Here is a 9,294-nt window from a genome sequence, read left to right on the forward strand (position 1 = left end):
AAAAAGGGGGTGGGGATGCGTCCTGCAGGACAAGGTCGTCAGCACAACACATGTGATTTATAATACGATATGAGGATAGACTGCTGAACTAGGACCTGGGAGACCAGGGTTCAAATCCCCATTCAGCCATGACGTTGACAGGGTGACCCTGGCCCAGTCACTGTCTCTAAGACAAACCTACCTCACAGGGTTGTTGTGCGGATAAAATGGGGAGTGCGACAAGTATGTGCATCACGTTGAGAAACTTGGAGCAAAGATGAGATATAAATGTAAATAAATGCACATAACTGAGGAGAGGGGAGAGAGAATCTGTGGCTGCCCTCAGGGAATGTTTGGTTTCACCTGTGCCGCTGCAGCCCTAGGAACCAATAAGGAAAGCAACAGCAAAATGCCTGAGAAAGTGTGGGATAGCACTTAAAGGTAAAGGTAAAGGGACCCCTGACCATTAGGTCCAGTCGTGACCAACTCTGGGGTTGCAGCGCTCATCTCGCTTTACTGGCCGAGGGAGCCGGCGTACAGCTTCCAGGTCATGTGGCCAGCATGACAAAGCCGCTTCTGGCGAACCTGAGCAGCACATGGAAACGGCGCTTACCTTCCCGCTGTAGTGGTACCTACCGTATATTCCGGCATATACCGGTAAGACGACTGGGCGTATAAGACGACCCCAAACTTTTCCAGTTAAAATATAGAGTTTGGGATATACTTGCCGCATAAGAAATACGACCCAGCATATAAGAAGACCCCCGACTTTTGAGAAGATTTTCCTGGGTTAAAAAGTAGTCTTATACACAGGAATATACAGTATTTATCTACTTGCACTTTGACGTGCTTTCGAACTGCTAAGTTGACAGGAGCTGGGACCGAGCAACGGGAGCTCACTCCGTCATGGGGATTCGAACCGCCGACCTTCTGATCAGCAAGCCCTAGGCTCTGTGGTTTAACCCACAGCGCCACCCGCATCCCACTTACTTTGATGCAAAATCAGGATGAATGCACAATTAAACAAGTTGCCTGGAAACACCCCGTGTTTCTTTAAAATAAGAATTAAAACTTTCTTTTAAAAAAAATTAAAAATCTCAGAAGGGTCCAGAATTCTTCCAAACCCCACGATAAAACAACGCTGTACAGAGTGTGGATTGAGAATGTTTTAAAAAATCAAATCTTTCTCTCTCACTCACTCTCTCATAACACACAGCTTACAATGAAAATGTTGATGCGTTATCAGCAGTCTTGTCTGCTTTCATTTTGGAAAATTGTCTGTTTATGTCTTGCATTGTTTTTTTACAGAGGGTTTCCCCCTCCCTCTTTCTTTGTTTCTTTTCTTTTCACATACAGTTCTCTTTTGACTTGCCTGTCCAAGAATGAAAACAAAAGATCAAGGCGAGAGATCAAAGAGGAAGGTGGGGGGGGGACAACAACGACATATATTTTCACACCCTTTCATGTCTCACCAAACCGTTCCCCCCTCCCGCACAACACACACTATTCTCTCCAGTGTGCTAGACTGCAACCCAAGTGAAAACATCTGTGGGGGAGGCAAGCAGCAGGCAGCCCCTTGTGCAAAGGGAAAGTGCACTTCCAGGAGGTGGTGCAGAACGGCAGTAAAACTGACCACTCCCAGGTTCGCAGAGTCAGACGTTACCCAACCTAAATATTAACACAGAGCTGCCACATGGTGCTCCGGAGTTTAGCCTGGATTGAAGCCAAGGTCTACAGGTTTCTGTGGCCAAAATTTAAGATGTGGGGCCTGTGGTGTGGCTCTCGGCGGTGGGGAGGGGTATTGGCCGAGGCGGGAGCTGCACTTCCACAACAATCGAAAGCTTTTTCTGGCCTGTGTTAATTTTCACCAAATACGTCCACTCCAGCTAACTCCGCTTACAAAAGGTAAAGGTAAAGGTACCCCTGACCATTAGGTCCAATCGTGGACGACTCTGGGGTTGCATTGCTCATCTCGCTCTATAGGCCGAGGGAGCCGGCGTTTGTCCGCAGACAGCTTCCAGGTCATGTGGCCAGCATGACTAAGCCGCTTCTGGCGAACCAGAGCAGCGCACGAAAACGCCGTTTACCTTCCTGCCGGAGTGGTACCTATTTATCTACTTGCACTTTGACGTGCTTTCGAACTGCAAGGTTGGCAGGAGCTGGGACTGAACAACAGGAGCTCACCCCATTGCGGGGATTCGAACCACCAACCTTCTGATCGGCAAGCCCTGGGCTCAGTGGTTAGCACCACCTGCGTCCCTCCGCTTACAAAAGACATCCCTAAAATGGAGGAAGATTAGGGTATTATCCTGCAAAGCAACATTTCTTCCAATTATCAACAGCTATTAGCTGTGATGGATACATTCTGTCTACACCAGGGGTCAGCAACCATTTTCAGCCGTGGGCCGGTCCATCGTCCCTCAGACCATGTGGTGGGCTGGACTATAATTCAAAGAAAAAATATGAACGAATTCCTATGCCCCACAAATAACCCATAGATGCATTTTAAATAAAAGGACACATTCTACTCAAATAAGAACACATTGATTCCTGGACCGTCCATGGGCCGGATTGAGAAGGCGAATGGGCCGCATCCAGCCCCCGGGCCTTAGGTTCCCTACCCCTGGTCTACACCATCAGAGGCAGTGTACCTCTGAAACCCAGTAACGCAGTCTGTAATATGTGAATAAGAACAGGAGGAGGAGGAGGAGTTTGGATTTGATATCCTGCTTTATCACTACCGGCGGTTTGAATCCCCATGACAGGGTGAGCTCCCGTTGCTCAGTCCCTGCTCCTGCCAACTTAGCAGTTCAAAAGCATGTCAAAGTGCAAGTAGATAAATAGGTACCGCTCCGGAGGAAGGTAAACGGTGTTTCCATGTGCTCTAGTTTCGCCAGAAGCGGCTTAGTCATGCTGGCCACATGACCAGAAAAACTGTCTGCGGAAGCGGACAAACGCCGGCTCCCTCAGCCTGTAAAGCGAGATGAGCACCGCAACCCCAGAGTGGTTTGCAACTGGACTTAAATGTCAGAGTCCTTTTACCTTTACCTTTGAAGTTGAAGTTGAAGTGGATTTCTTATTGACAGTGCCAGCCCTGAATGTATTGAATTTGTGACCATTATGCTCATTTGCCTTCAGTAGCTGTAAAGCTCTGCTGGATGAAATATTAATTGCCTCTATTTGGGGGGGATCCTGTAACATGTTTAAGTTTTTACTAACTATACACTGGAGTTCTGCTTTGGCTCAATATTGAGGAGAATTTCATGGCAGTGACTTCCCCGGGGTACACGCCTGTGCTGTGTTTCTGGAGGTCCTGGGCTCCCCAGATGACAAGACTCCCTCTCGACCTCACTGTGGTGGCCCAAAGGAAAGCAGAGCAATACGTTTGCCGGAAGGAGATATACAAGGTGCCACCTAACTGTCTTAGGAACTCCACTCTGGATTTGTGTAGGGCAGGCACCCCCAAACTTCGGCCCTCCAGATGTTTTGGACTGCAATTCCCATAATCCCTGACCACTGGTCCTCTTAGCTAGGGATCATGGGAGTTGTAGGCCAAAACATCTGGAGGGCTGCAGTTTGGGGATGCCTGGTGTAGGGATTACTCTTTAGCCTTTTCTTCTCGTGAAACTATCCTGCAAAGCAGTGGAGGTTTAGGATCAGAGTGTTCGTTCTCCTAGATGGGCTACCTTCCCATGTTGACGAGCTCTCGTTTCCCCTCTACAGGACGTACAGAAACTGCCTTCTTGACCGTTGGAGCCACTATTGGTCTCCTCCGCTCAGTTCCACTGGAACCTGTCTTCATATGTAGCAGAAGTGTCATTATTTTTGCCCCTCAGACTCTGCAGCTACTGCCCACATGTGCAGCAATTCTTGCACAGTGACCGAATCGTGAGGAAATGTGTACATGTACACGAGTTAACATCTGCAAATGCGCAAAATGGATTTATTCCTCCAGAATTAGCTAGTTACTACCACGGGGGGACAGGACCTTGTATTTAGTGGGTTGAATAAGGTTTCGGATCCCACAGACTCCTTGCCACAAGCCTTCCTCGCAGGGGTGTCTTGTGTTGGGGAACTCAATGGGAAAATGCACCCCCCATAAGGATGCTGCCTGATAATATTTGCCTTTATTGAATGGTGCAGGAGGGGTCTCTCGGGGTGAGGTGTTTAGGCAGCAGAGGCAGCGATCAGGAAGGGCCTCCGAGGGGGAGCGTGAAGAGACCATTCAGGGTGTGCATCTTGGCAGCGGAAGAAAGAGACTGCGAAGGGACATTGGGAAGAAAACTTCCACCCAGGCTTTTCCTGCCAAAGGGTTGTAACTTTTTCCATTTTTGCTTTCCTTTCCCTTTTCAAAGCGGACTCCCCTCCAACATTCCTAAAAGCCACGAGTTAGATCAGAATCCTGGAAAGCAACAACTGAGACCCGTGGGACCGCGGGTCAAGCGAGACATTACACCATTCATTCAATTAGCCATTGTGTCAAGAGCAGGTGGGGAGGGGAGCCCAGTCTGGCCAGGCGGATAGAGGGATGTTGAACCTTTGTGGGGGACCCAGTGCAGATGAGGCCTTCCTTCCCAGAAGCTCTCATTGATGGCTCCATTGGCAGGAAGGGTGAGAGACCAATCAGTCAAATGAATGAATGAATCTGGAGAGTGCCACCCTGGCTTTAAGCTCTTAACTTCATCGGGGAAGGTTGCAAAATTCCACACATAAAACAAGCAGCCTAATTCCCTCCAGACCAAAGCCATTATCTCTCAGCGTCGCTTCCACCTCTTGTCTGGATTCAGTTTTAATCTGCAAGATGGGTTAAAGATTCTTGGCTCTCTGCATTCTGACATGACAAGCAGGGCCGGCTGCAACGAAAGGCCCAAGCATGGAATGCTCCCATTCAGGTTTTCAGCCACTCCATTCCACTCCCACCTGCAAACATTCGGTCAGCATTCTGTGCCCACTGAGCACGCTCAGACCTGTTGGGGCTGATTAGAAAGGGTTTTGAAAACACTTAGGATTCTCTAAACCTGCTGATACAGAACCTCTTTCTTGGGCATGAACAATGCTGTTTTTGGCTACATAAGGCCCAGCTGCACTCGTAGGACCGAAAGTGCTGTCGGTCTTTCATTGCAGCCTGTTGCTTTCCCTTCTCGGCAACCTCAGGCTGACACTGAGGTTGCAACTGCAGGCAAATAGGAAAGTACGCAAAGCGGGTATGTGGGTGTAATTGATTGTGTTCATTAGGAAGGGGGAGCGGCAACTGCACATGCCTTTGCCACACAGGATGGAAAATTAGGCTTCATTTAGCAACACAAACACAAGTGTGTTTATTTGGACAATGGGCCTGGATTATTCCACTGACCTAACGTCACCTGTGCAGCCTCTCCTCCTCCTCCATCCTTAAATATCTCAAAGGCGCTTTGGTGTTGGACAAGGACTCAGGGAGATGCTGGTTAACACATTGGGTAGCTCAGCTGGTTAGAAAATGGTGCTGATAATGCCAAGGTTGCAGTTTCAGTCCCCATATGGGTCAGCTGCATATTCCAGCATTGCAGGGGCTTGGACCAGATGACCCTCAAAGCCCCTCCCAACTCTACAATTCTATGATTCTACTAAAGTTCTCTGGGTGAACTTTCGCCCCTTACAATCTTGCAGCACAGTCTGCCTCGCAGGGTTTAAACATCCGCTAAAACCAGGGCAGAATTTACAAAGGAGCATGTTGTGACCCACTAGCAAAATCCAGAGCTTTTCGTTTGTTTTATGTTGTGCATAGAGTCATTTGGGCCTGAGTCCATTTCTATGGGTGACATTGTTGCTACTCTACATGCTGCCTTTTGTTTCAAGAAAACAAAATACCAAGGCAGTTCAGAAACAGCAAAACAATTTCATTGAAACATGAAAGTATCCATGATTAAAATGTATAATAAACAAGCCCATGAAAACAATAACAGTTACCTTGTGTTCTGTTCAAATGGATATGTTGTTTGCTTTGTGGCACTGTCATTACTCATAGGACCCCTTCCCCACCTCTTGCAAATCCCCTGATGCTTTCCTGCACAACAGCCATGCCACATTCTTTCCTTCTGCCACTTCTCGTGTGCATGTCTGGCCACCCCATCTTGTCCTGGCCTGCTCTTCCTCCCAACCCCACCCCAAGCCACAAACATTGCACCCACCTGCTAGATTCCTCCTGCTGTTTGACTTTCCCATTGGGAGATGCCTGGTTTCTGATGGAACTTAGAAGAAGATGCTTATCCTTTATGGGGTGAATTGGGGGGGCGGAACCTCTCCCCACTGCCCCTCTATATAATTCATATACTTTATTAACTCTCTCTGCACAGAACAGCAGATTGCACAGAAGGAAAGTTTGAGGCACTGAATTGTGAGTTTATGATCCAGTTTATTTCTCTCTCTTTTATTTCAGAAAGAATCAACGCACAAAGCAAGAGAAGAAGCAGCAACGGGAACATCCATCATGGTCGTCTTCAGTCCTCACCAGCAGGTAAAATGTACACAAGGATATGCCCGTCCTGAGTCTCAGATAAATTCTTACCTTGTTCTCCAGGACGTGTTTCTGTAGCAGTTCATGGTGATAACAATAAAAAGGTTTTGTTGCGCAGTCCAGCAGCAGAGGCCACAACTTGGGACTCAGCATCACTTGAGTCCGAGGGGATTTCCTTCACCCCGTTGGCACCATACATTTGAAGCACTAGGATACCATTTCAAACACTCATGGCTTCCTCCAAAGAATCCTGGGAACTTTAGTTTGTGGAGGGTGCTGGGAATTGTAACTCTGTGAGGTGTGAACTATGTTTCTCAGGATTCTTTGGGGGTTGTGCTTTCAGGGTATGGTTTTTTCCCCTCCTTTTTGCTTGGAGCTCTAACCTACACCCCACCCCCTAGTTGCCCACACATTCAAGGGGGTGAAAAGCCCCTTCTGTTATTCTCCTCCAGGTTACCTTCTGGTCGCATGGCGGCCTTGCTGTATCTTTCCATTCTGTTCATTCTCAGGTTAACCTGCTGAACTATAAATGAGGTTTATTGGTGGTTCCTGGCACCTCAAGAACATGGAAAGTTTCCTTCCAGAATGACCTGCCTTTCAAACGTGTCCTGGAGGCACCCCAGGTTTGAGTCAGGGAGCAGACTTATTTTAAGCAGGGTAAATTCCCATTAGCGGCAACAAAAACAGGGACGGGAGAACCACTGGGAGGAATAAAACAGAAAGGACGAACAGGCCGGATTTCGGTCCCTTGAGCAAATGGCGCCCTGTAGTGAGATGTGCAAAACCGGAACTGGCTCTCACCAGTGAAGACGAGCAAGAGAACAAATGAGAAGTAGGAACTGGAGTAAAATAAGATTGCAGAGGACATTTGGACTTTTTGCGCATGCTTCGCTTTTGAACTGCGTTTAAAGCACATTATTTCCCCCCAAGCAATCCTGGAAAATGTAGTTTCCCTTGCGATTCTCAGCACCCTTCACAAACTACAGTTCCCGGGTTTCTTTGAGGGAATCCCGCAAGATGTGTTGAATGTACTTTCAGTGTGGTGTGTGGCCTTCAGGACTCTGCCTGTGTAAGGTCTCCATATCTTTCATGCCACATCTGTAATTTAGGCACACAAATTGTACTCTGGCTTTGAATTCAGCAATCCGTACAAATCGTAGTCACCAAGAAGGAGTCTACGACCTAGATGCTGCATTACTGTGAAACCTTAACTACCCACTTAATCAGCCCAAATGGCCCATCCTTGATGATGATTATGATGATGATGATACTGATTTGCCTTTTCCCACAACAACACAGTCTTGCTGAATATAGGAGCAGAGTGGGTAGATTTCCTCTGTCTTTCTCCTTGTCTGCCCCACTTTCTTCTCTTCCACCTCCACATCTCTGTCTACTGAGCATTCCCAGACAGTGACCTCTGGCACTCAAACATTGCAGAGGGATTGGGGGGGGGTGACAAGAGAGGTTGTGTTTATACACCCAGCCAACCTCCCCTCCGTCCCCACCTTGCCATCTGTGTTTGCTGTACAGCACCCCACTCTAATGGCAATTCTCCCTCCCAACACGCTTGCAATGCACCAAGACCCTTTGGAGCAAGTCCCTGCGAGGCTGCCCTGACGTTCCAGTAATGCCGGTGCGTTTCTCAAAAGGCGTGAAAGCAGGAAAAGGCTCTCAGTCTCTGTGTTTGTGCGTGTATGTATGTGTGTGTTGGCCCCAAAATCAATAGGGAGGTCATGCTTATTTTTGGGTGGGCTGGGGGGTACGAACTGTGCCAGGGTGCTTTGACAGGTCACAGCCCGAGTTCAGCAAATACTGAAAAGTCCCCAAAAGGAGGTGAAACACATGCTGAGCAAGAGGCCTGGCCTCCTTAACATAAAAAACACTTCTGCAGCTTAATTCACGTCTTTCTTCTACACTGCCTCAAGAATCCACATAACAGCCGTGTAAAGGTAAAGGTAAAGGGACCCCTGACCATTAGGTCCAGTCATGACCGACTCTGGGGTTGCGCACTCATCTCGTGTTATTGGCCGAGGGAGCCGGCGTACAGCTTCCAGGTCTTGTGGCCAGCATGACAAAGCCGCTTCTGGCGAACCAGAGCAGCACACGGAAACGCCGTTTACCTTCCCGCTTGGAGCGGTACCTATTTATCTACTTGCACTTTGACGTGCTTTCGAACTGCTAGGTTGGCAGGAGCTGGGACCGAGCAACAGGAGCTCACCCCGTCGCAGGGATTCGAACCGCCGACCTTCTGATCAGCAAGTCCTAGGCTCTGTGGTTTAACCCACAGCGCCACCTGAGTCCCATTAACAGCCGTGTAGGGTAGGCCAATATTTTTATCCCCATGCCACAGGTGGAGGCTCAAGGCTTGTCTAAGGCTGTCACATCCGCAGTGTACGTTTAAAGTACATGTCTTCCCCCAAAGGATCCTGGGAACTGTAGCTAACCCCAGTGCTATTTTCCCAGAAAAAGAGGTGCCCAAACTCATCATGCATGCCTCCTTTGTTCTCTTATAATGGCAATGGTGCCCTCTTGAGAGGTGCCAGATCTCAGTTCCAGCTGGAAAAAAAAGGCCCTGGCTAACCCCGTCCCAGAGCTACAGTTCCCAGAATCCTTAATAAATGACAGTTCCCAGAATTCTTTGGGGGGAAGCCATGTGCTTTAAATATATGTTGTGGGTGTGGCGCTAGAGAGTTAACGGCTGGCAGTGCAGCCCAACAGCAGAAGCGGCGCTGAGGACTGGCCACTTAAAAACCAGGAAGCCACTAAGTGCTTTAAGCCATGCGAAGGAGCCCTCCGACGGCTGATTTCCCTGCTCATTCAGC

Source organism: Zootoca vivipara, chromosome 12 (assembly GCF_965207765.1).
Source record: "Zootoca vivipara chromosome 12, rZooViv2.hap1.1, whole genome shotgun sequence".
In the NCBI taxonomy this organism is placed as follows: domain Eukaryota; kingdom Metazoa; phylum Chordata; class Lepidosauria; order Squamata; family Lacertidae; genus Zootoca; species Zootoca vivipara.